This window comes from Phoenix dactylifera, chromosome 8 (genome assembly GCF_009389715.1).
Source record: "Phoenix dactylifera cultivar Barhee BC4 chromosome 8, palm_55x_up_171113_PBpolish2nd_filt_p, whole genome shotgun sequence".
Taxonomy (NCBI): Eukaryota; Viridiplantae; Streptophyta; class Magnoliopsida; order Arecales; family Arecaceae; genus Phoenix; species Phoenix dactylifera.
The window spans coordinates 10,566,254-10,576,942 of NC_052399.1; the positions used below are offsets into that span (position 1 = coordinate 10,566,254).

The 10,689-nt window shown below is 41.0% G+C and overlaps 1 long non-coding RNA gene across 1 annotated transcript; it reads right to left on the minus strand.

Annotated features, from left to right (window-relative positions):
* Positions 1-3,516: 3,516 nt before the first annotated feature.
* On the minus strand, positions 3,517-4,392 carry LOC120111568. Its single transcript, XR_005512779.1, has 2 exons — positions 4,079-4,392; positions 3,517-3,796 (listed from the first exon to the last, which is right to left on the minus strand). It is a non-coding gene; the product is annotated as an uncharacterized LOC120111568 (long non-coding RNA).
* Positions 4,393-10,689: the final 6,297 nt, after the last annotated feature.

Genomic DNA, 10,689 nt, shown 5'->3' on the forward strand with positions numbered 1-10,689 from the left:
CTCCCATTTTTTTTTTCTTTCTTTTTCTTCTCCTCCTCTTCTCTTCTCCCGATTTCTCCTTCCCCCTTTCTTCCCATTTCTTCTCCCGTGGAGGGAGGAGGGCGAGCTCGGGAGGCTTGGGAGGAACGGGCTCGGGGGCTACACATTCCTTTATATCCTCCAAGTTCTCTGCATCCTTGCATCTTAAGCCTGATAAGTTAGATGAGCCTTTACTTGTTGCTACCCCTCTCAAGAAGACAGTAGTGGTGGATTCTGTTCATAAAAACTGCACAATTCAGATAGAGGACAGAAAATTTTTGGCTGACTTAGTACTGCTAGACATGTATGATTTTGATGTCATCCTTGGTATGAATTGGCTGTCTGAATATCATGCTCACATTGATTGCTTTGGCAAGAGGGTAGTGTTTCAGATACCTGGTGAACAGGAAATCTTCTATCAGGGTGATGCACCCACTATGAATCCCTCTTTGCACATTATATCTGCAATGAGTGCAAGGAAGGCCCTCAGAAAGGGGTGTCAGGCCTACCTAGCTTGTGTGGTAGACACTACAAAAGAAACAAGGCTAGAGGATATCCCTGTTGTGAGAGAGTATCCAGAAGTATTCCCTGATGATCTACCTGGATTACCTCCTGATCGGAAGATTGATTTTCGGATCGATCTCTTATCGGGTGTTGGGCCTATCTCGAAGGCTCCTTATCGGATGGCCCCGGCAGAGCTAAGAGAGTTGAAGGTTCAGCTACAGGAATTTCTAGAGAAGAAATTCATCCGCCCGAGTGTTTCACCATGGGGAGCTCCTGTACTATTTGTCAAGAAGAAGGATGGAAGTATGCGGCTGTGTATTGATTACCGGGAGTTGAACAAGGTGACAGTGAAGAACAAATACCCTCTACCCCAGATTGATGATTTATTTGATCAGCTACAAGGTGCCCAAGTTTTCTCCAAGATAGATCTGCGATCTGGGTATCATCAACTGAAAATCCTAGCAGATGATGTGCCGAAGTCTGCATTTCGAACCAGGTATGGGCACTAGGAATTTTTAGTTATGCTATTTGGACTAACCAATGCGCCAGCTGCTTTTATGGATCTGATGAACAGGATCTTTAAGCAGTATTTGGATCAGTTTGTTATTGTTTTCATTGATGATATACTGATCTATTCTAAGAGCAAAGAAGAACATGAAGATCACTTGAGAGTGGTATTACAGATTCTTCAGGAGAATAGATTATATGCCAAACTGAGCAAATGTGATTTCTGGCTGGATAGTATTGCATTTCTTGGTCATGTAATCTCTAAAGAAGGGGTATCAGTGGACCCAAAGAAAATTGAAGCAGTGGTGGATTGGCCTCGTCCTACAAATGTCACTGAAATCAGAAGCTTCTTGGGTTTGGCTGGTTATTATAGAAGATTTGTGGAAGGATTCTCTCGGATCGCTACTCCTTTGACTCGTCTGACCCAGAAACGAGCAAAGTTTGTATGGAGTGAAGATTGTGAGCAAAGTTTTCAAGAGCTAAAGCAAAGGCTGGTATCTGCTCCTATTCTTACTTTGCCAACCAGTACTGGGGGTTTCATCATCTATAGTGATGCCTCCAAGAAAGGATTGGGCTGTGTACTAATGCAGAATGATAAAGTAGTAGCCTATGCCTCTAGACAGCTGAAGCCATTTGAGCAGAACTATCCGACACATGATTTGGAGTTGGCAGCAGTGATTTTTGCTCTGAAGATTTGGCGACATTATCTATATGGTGAGCCTTGTGAGGTTTTTACTGATCATAAAAGCCTAAAGTATATATTTACTCAGAAGGAATTAAGCATGAGGCAAAGAAGATGGCTTGAGCTACTAAAAGATTATGATCTAAGCATCAAATTCATCCGGGAAAGGCTAATGTTGTGGCAGATGCTCTCAGTAGGAAGTCAGCAGTGGGCTCCATATCTTTGCTTACCACTCAGAAGTAGATTTTGAAAGATTTTGATATGATGCAGATTGAGGTGATTACCAAGGGTGCTGGAAGTATGTTGGCTAGTTTGTTGGTGCAACTTACCTTGATAGAAAGAATAAAAGCTGCTCAACAGACAGATGCACGTTTATGTCAGCTTAGAAATGATGTGGAGAGAGGGTTACGACCCGAACTCCGAATCCACCCGGATGGTACTCTGCGTTTTGGCAGTAGATTATGTGTGCCCAGGGATGCTGATCTAAAAAGAGAGATTCTGGAGGAAGCTCATCAGTCTCGTTTCTCTATTCATCCCGGCAGTACTAAAATGTATAGAGATTTACGGAAACATTTCTGGTGGAACGGCATGAAGAGAGAGATAGCAGGATTTGTAGCTCGGTGCTTGGTATGTCAGCAGGTAAAGGCTAAGCATCAGAGACCGGCTGGTTTGCTAGAACCACTAGAGATTCCAGAGTGGAAATGGGAGCACATTACTATGGATTTTGTTACTGGGCTTCCGAGGACAGTAAGGAGGAATGATGCAGTATGGGTAATTGTTGATCGCCTCACGAAGTCAGCTCACTTTTTACCCTTTAGGGTTGGCACTTCACTTGACAGGCTGGCTCAGAGGTATATTGATGATATTGTGCGCTTACATGGGGTACCAGTAAGCATTGTATCTGATCGGGACCCCCGCTTTGTATCTGGATTTTGGAGAAGCTTCCAAACTGCTATGGGCACTGATCTGAGACTCAGCACTGCTTATCATCCTCAGACTGATGGTCAGTCAGAGAGGACGATCCAGACCCTGGAGGATATGCTGCGGACTAGTACTGTTGATCTGGGAGGTTGTTGGAATGATCATATATCACTAGTTGAGTTTGCCTACAATAATAGTTATCATTCTAGCATCCAGATGGCACCTTATGAAGCCTTGTATGGAAGAAAATGTCGGTCTCCTTTACATTGGGATGATGTTGGAGAGAAGAAGTTGTTAGGCCCTGAATTAGTTCAGAGTGCTAGGGAGAAGATTCTACTAATCAGAAAAAGGCTCAAGGCAGCTCAAGATAGACAGAAAAGCTGGGCAGATAAGAAAAGAAGAGAAGTGAAATTTCAGAAGGGGGACTTTGTATTCTTAAAAGTTTCACCCTCGAAAGGTGTTACAAAATTTGGAAGACATAGTAAATTGAATCCTCGCTACATTGGACCCTTTGAGATTCTTTCTAGAGTAGGGGAGGTTGCTTACAAACTAGCTTTGCCACCAGAGTTATCCAGTGTGCATAATGTCTTTCACGTTTCTCTTCTACGGAGATACATTCCTGATCCCAGCCATATAGTACAGCACGAGCCCCTGCAGATTGATAGAGACCTGATTTATGAAGAGTATCCTTTACGCATCATTGATCATAAGGAGCAGGTCCTGAGGCGACGTATCATCCCCTATGTGAAAGTTCAGTGGAGCAACCATTCGGAGAGAGAGGCCACATGGGAACTTGAGGAGGATATGCGAGCAAGACATCCGCAACTCTTTGAGAATACAGGTATGTAAATTTCGAGGACGAAATTCTAATAAGGAGGAGAGAATGTGATAACCGCCCCACTTCCAAGAGAAACGGAGGGGGGGAGGGCATTACACCATCGTGCAGGCGTTCGTAACGCCTGATGGTGGGCGGTTACAACCGTCCGCCTTCCCAGTGATCGAGGCTACAAGAAGCCCCGATTGGCTACCATTTCACCACCCGTTCATCCTCCTCCTCCACTGTTTGTCTCCCTCTCTCACAATCCTCTCCGATTGGCAGGACCCGGTGTTAGACCCACGCCGCCGGAGTAAAGGGCCGCGTTGCCGGAGTAGGAGGCGGACGTTCTTCTTCAAGCAGGTAACGCCCTTACTCATAGTTATTCTTTGTATATCTAGTTTAGAAATTAAATCAAATAAAAAAAAAAAGAAGGGGGAAGGAAGATGGCGGCGGGCGCCGGCTGCGATGGCCGCAAGCTGCGTCGGCCGCAAGCCGCGACGGCAAGAGAGGCCGTAAGCCGCGGCGGCCGCAAGGGCGGCTGGTGTCGGGGAACGCCGCCGGCTGCGGCTCGGGCCCTCCCCGAGCCAGATCTCCCGTCCGCGGGAGAAGAAGGAAAAAAAAAAACTTACCGGTGGTTGATCCGCAACCGCGGGCGCCGGCCTCGGCCGTGGGCTGCGGGTCGTCGGCCGTGGGACGCGGGTCGCCGGCAGCAGGATGCAGACGCGGCCGCAGGCCGCCGATGCGCCCCCGAGCGCGACCACGGGCACGGCCGCGGGTGTGGCCGTGGGCGTCGCAGGCCGGCCGCCGGGCGCCATCGGCCGCAGCCCGTTCCTCCCAAGCCTCCCGAGCTCGCCCTCCTCCCTCCACGGGAGAAGAAATGGGAAGAAAGGGGGAAGGAGAAATCGGGAGAAGAGAAGAGGAGGAGAAGAAAAAGAAAGAAAAAAAAAAAGGGAGAAGAAGGTTCGGGAAGGAAGAAGGAAGAAGGAAGAAAAGAAAAAAAAGAAAAGAAGAAAAAAGAAAAGAAAAAGAAAAGAAAAGGAAAGGAAAAGAAAAAAAAAAGAAAAAAAAAGAAGTGAGAGACCCTTAACGGGTCCGACCTAACGGGTCTGATCCGGGTACGGATCCGAACCTGTTAGGCCCAAATAAAATTAAAAAAAAAAATGGGTTTAGCCAAATTTGATTAAAACCGAGCCCAGTCAGATTAGGCTAAGTCCGGACGAACCCAAACTATAAATTGGGTTAAATCCGAACCAAATTAAGCCCAATTGAGTTGGATCTGAACCTAATTAAGCTGAGTTAGTCTCAACATACCCAAATTGAATATGAATCAAGCCCAATTCAAAACCAGTTTAACTAAATTGAGACCGAATTGACTTTGGGCTGACCCTGACTCAAGCCTAGATGAGCCACATTGATCCTGGACCAAAATTAAACTTAATTGGACTTGAAATTGAGCCCAATAACATAATCAGAAGACCAAATTGACCCGATAGGGCTAGACCCAATCAGGAACCGAGCCCAATTCTTTAATTAAAGACCCAATTGACCTACGTGAACCCAATCTGGTTCTAAATCGAGGCCAAGGGCTCTAAATTAAATAAATTGGACTTGAGATCCAAGCAAGTAAATTCATGTTATGATAAATTAGAAAATTATGAAATAAATAGAGAATAATGTGACCCCTATGTGATTTATTTAGGTGATCAAGGATTTGTCACCCGGACGTAAGAAATTGGAAAGCATATTGCTGTAAGTAACCTTGGCACTGATCTTAAAGTTTTTAAACTACTATTTATTCATCATTATGAAAATGTATTGCTTACGATATATTTTCCTCAAAATTAGGATCAAGTATATGATTGCATGAGATACATGAATTTGATTAAAGAGCATCCTTCATGAATATTTGATGATGTATGAGTTACGAAATTATGATTATGTTAGACTGTATGAAAAATGATATTTGAGGCATGTTTATGCATTTTAAATTATATAATGCCATTTATCATTTTCCAATCTATTTATGATGATTATGATTTATGAAAAAAAAAGAATATGATTTATGAACTCTCAGATAGCTATGACCACCTCTAGAAATAGAGGCCAGTCGACACCCTGGAGCTAGCATCCAAAGAATAACAGGCCCTCTGCCAACGGGTTAAAGTTGGTAACGAATAACAGAATTAGTCGACTAAGATTAACAGGCCCTGTCACGGGATTATAGTGACCATAGCAGCACATCCGTCTGAGAGTATGTTTTATAAAGTATGGATAAATGGCAATATTTTTATATGACTCGCATTGTCATGATTATGAACTTTTATGGATAGAACATGCATTGCTTTATGACCTGATTTGTGTATATCATATATAAATGTTTTATTTTACTACAACTGTTGGCTTTTTAATCACTGCATTGGCATAATTGTACTTGATCCAATAAGATAGTACCTGGTTACTTACTGAGCTGTGTAGCTCATACCTTTTTATCTACTTTTTTCCTACAGATGATTAAGACCACTAGGAGCAGGGAGCTTGATGTTATTCAGGGTTAGGGTAATTGAAAATGTTATGTAATAATCAGATTTTAGAAGCTCTGTACTGTTCCAACTTCATGAACAATGTTATGATATTAGTAAATAAAACTATTTATTTTCATTACGAAATTTTAAGTGGTTTCGTGTTATTGTGTGCATAAGATTGCAATAGCACGGTCGTGTCATGATCCGGATTTGGGGCGTGACAAATGTCACGCCCCCGCCTGCGCGAGGCACGTAAGACACCTAGTGCCCACGTGGGGGCCACATGAGGGGGGACCGCGGGGCTCCCCTGCCAGATATTGTCCGGTTCTGGGGCTTCACGCAAGCGTCCTTCACCCCTCCTCGGTTTTGTTTTCCTCCCAAAACGCGTCTGCAGGATTTGGAGACACCCGCCTCATATGCCCAGGCTCTGGAACGAGTCTTTCCGATGTGGGACTATTGGGCCTCACACCCTTCCCACCATCAGACAAGAGCCGTCCTCGGCTCTGCAGACGCGTTTTGGGTGGAAAACAAAACCGGGGAGGGGTGAAGGACGCTTGTGTGAAGCTTCAGAACCGGACAATATCTGGCAGGGGAGCCTCGTGTTCCCCCCTCATGTGGCCCCCACGTGGGCACTAGGTGCCTCACGTGCCTCGCAGAGGCGGGGGCGTGACATTTGGTATCAGAGCCGAGGACGACTCTTGTCCAATGGTGGGTAGGGTGTGAGGCCCAATAGTCCCACATCGGAAAGACTCGTTCCAGAGCCTGGGCATATGAGGCGGGTGTCTCCTAATCCTGCAGACGCGTTTTGGATGGAAAACAAAATCGGGGAGGGGTGAAGGACGCTTGCGTGAAGCCCCAGAACCGGACAATATCTGGCAGGGGAGCCCCGTGTTCCCCCCTCATGTGGTCCCCACGTGGGCACTAGGTGCCTCACGTGCCTCGCAGAGGCGGGGACGTGACAAATGGTGTTTCAGCACAACGGTAATTTCTTTGTAAAAATACACATGAGATAGGAAAAAAATCTAAGTCGTGCTTATATATTTATGGGGTCATCTATTACTAAAACTTAACTTTTTGGTTGGATTTTCGCATGGCATCAGAATTCATGATCCCTCTTTCCCACCGATCCTCCGGCACTTTCACTTATGCTTTTTTGGGTTGGATTTTAGCAATCCTAATAAACCTCATGCTAGTCTCATCTATCGAGTCCACTCTACATTGATGTATTCTTTACAAATATATCATAAACATTAAAAAAATAATAACATAATCTCCAAACAAATCTAAATTTTTCTTATGTATCTTAATGCAATTATTGAAATAAATAGGTACTTAATCATCTTAGGTGAAATTTGACCAATAACAACTAACCTCGTCTAATCTATGAAGAAAACCCTTCAACCAAATCAAAGAACCTAACTTTCTCCAACAACCACTTTAACATGTCCTATTCTGAACAAAAGATTCCAACCCAAGCTCTGACTAACAAAATCGAACAAGGGCGTTATCAATGGCTACAAATTTTTAAACTATTCAAAGGTCCAAAGTATCCTCCAGATATGCCCCTTTAAGTTGAAGATCTCTCAATAATCTTTGAGGGTTGCACTAATATACTTTTAGAGGATAGCTAGCCAAAGGTGGATGCTTGCAAAAACTATAATTTACCTTGCCATTTCCTAATTGCTTTTAGGTTGGCTTGGTAGTCTGAAACAACAAATGGACAGAAGGGAAGGTGAGGGGATTAGTTTGAAGGAATCCAGAGAACCGTTGAGCTCAAGTTGGCCAAACTCTCACCTAACTACCAAAGCCAATATAAGTTTGTCGGCCGTCTCGGTCATAGCCGTTATGAGGTGCAAGCATCAACTCTGAAAAAAGTAATAAAAAAGAAGAGGATATGGATTTAGGCGTCACAAAAAACTGCACAGAATTAATAAATAAATAAATCAACGAATAAATAAGAGAGCAAGCAGTGAACAAATAATGAATGAATGAATGAATAAAAACAACAAAGTTGCCACTATGAAGGATGATTGTTGAAATTAAGATAGAAGGTAAATAGTAGATGAGTAACTACATAGAAAGAGGGAGACCCATCCGTATTATAATTATCCAGTTCAAATGCTATAAAAGAGATGTTACTGCTGCAGCAAGCCGCAATTCACCTTATAACAATAGCAAAAAAAAAAATTTGTATGACATAGAATGAAATAGATTTAAAAAAAATATAAACAAATATATAAAAAAAAAATGAAAGCTAGTATAAGAGCTGGTCGTTAACTACTTACTTTTTTTCACATACTTGTCGACATTATGTAGAGCATTTTCTCAATTATACAGATATTCTCCACCTTTTTGTGTAAATTAAAAAAACTAAAATTAATCTAATTTTTTATCTTGATATAAGGAAATCTTCATAGTGCAGAAGATATATTTTGATACAATTTCATGAGCATCTTTTGGTGGAGAGACATCTTACTCCATTTGGATCTCAAGATAGCATCAATCGTTAAATTGCTAAGTTGTTCTATGTGGTTGAAAAAGTATTTCTCTTTAAGTGTTTATCTCTGTACTAGTTTTCATACTATTATTGCTAGATATCCAGGTTTTCTTATCAAACTTTTGTCATTACAATATTTCCTAATGCTTATCCCTTGTTTAATTTTTTGAATTTTCTATGTTGCTCCTGGATATCCATCCTAGATTTGTTGGCCATTATGAAACCCATATGAAAGTATGTTTTAGTGGGTTAATAGGGCTTGGGTGGATTAATTGGCATTGAAGAGGATTTAGGGTTCAAAATAGATCACAGTGCTCTTGATGTTATTCGTCGAATTGGAGCGAAAATATATATAAAAAAATTTCTATTATTCTTTTTTATGATCTTGGTCAATTTCTTGTGCTCCCAAACTTAAAATTTCATGTGAGCCATAGTATCCCACATTTTACATGGCTAAGCCTCTTGAAAAGTTTTGATTATTGTGCTCGATGTTGAATTATTTATCATTCACTATTTCGTGCTAGCGGTTATATTAATTTTAGCAAAATATTCTACGTTTTTTGTTGAGCTTTTATATAGTTTTCATGTTGTATAGCTTGTACGTGCATTAGTGCATGCATCAAAGTCAACAATATGATTTTCTACAAACTTAACTATTTGCTCACATTTGTGCTAGCCAACTTGTGCATTTCAGTTGACCCACACTTGCTAGTCTATTGATCATGTTGTCACCCTTGTACATGGACCTAGACATAGCTATGACCATTACCCCAATATTTTCCTAGCATTAGCTATCCTCTTGAAGGGATCATCTCACAACAATGGCGAACTTAGTAAGAACCATAACAATATTCTACCTTTCAAGCTCCTAACATTGAACCCTGGTTGATTGTGGGGCAAGTGAGTTAGTGACGGTGGAAGGATTTATTTTGCTAAAAGCCTTATTTTTGGGGAATATAATATGCTGATATCAGAATTGTCACCTTAATTATTCTTGGATTTGGACAAACATTACTCCCCCTCTTTTGCCATTCTTATATCCTCAGTCCTCTTCTACTTTCTCCTTATCTTCTTCCCTTATTCCTCCGTTCAAGCTCTGCACCAAGCAACAGTTTACACTATTCCAGTAATCATCATCATCCAGCGAATACCACCATCCATAACTAAAAAATAATTCGTTTTTTTTATATGCGCACCTTTATAAATATCTAAAATTACATAAATATTCTCTCAAATTTAGTATTGGGATGTATATATACATATACATATATATACACGCGCTCTCAAACTTATTATTTGTATCTATATCCTCATAATTTTTTTTGTTTTGCATGCACACCTAGATTGAATTAAAGGTATTTGTGCAAAAAGAAGTAATTTACAGAGGTGTGCGCACAAAAATAAATAATTTATAATGGCATAAATACAAATAGTAAATTTATAAGGATATACACATAATTTTAGAAATTTATAAGAGTATAAAAAACTAATTATAAAAAAAAATTAACGAGGGCAAATAATTTATATATATATATATAATTTATAAGGATATATATATAATTTCAGAGATTTAAAATAGTATACATGTAAAAAGAATAATTTATAAAGATAGACATGCAAATAATATATTTGCAAAGGTATGTGAGCATTTTAAATTTTTGTAAAAGTATACATGCAAAAAAGCTCATAATAAGTTTAAAAATGTTACAAATAAAGAAACCTCGAAAGAATACCAAAGAACAGGGATACCTTGTACCCACAATCAAACACAGATGCCAGAAGGCTCCAATTACATAATGTTGTTGACAACCATTAATAGCAATACATCTAATAGCGGCCATTGTACGTAGTATAGCACATACTGCCGGGGATCCTTGCTTTTGCTTTTGCTTGGCACTCGTCAAGTACCATCCTTTCTTTTCCCATATGCGATGGCGGATATACTCATTAGCCTTTTTTAGGCCTCTAAAGAGAACCATGACCTTTGTCCTACTCTTTGATTTGAATCTAGCACTCAAAAATAAAATGAAGCCACGCAAGTCTACCAAATCAACAGGGACAAATCACCATCACGCATGTATCTCTCTTGCTTCAGATATTATCCAAAGTCGATAGCTATCACATGGTACTCAGGAGCACCAATGGAATTCCATCTATTTGCTACTGATGTGATCAACTCAAAGGATATAGATTGGCTGGATTATGCTACTCAATTTGGTTT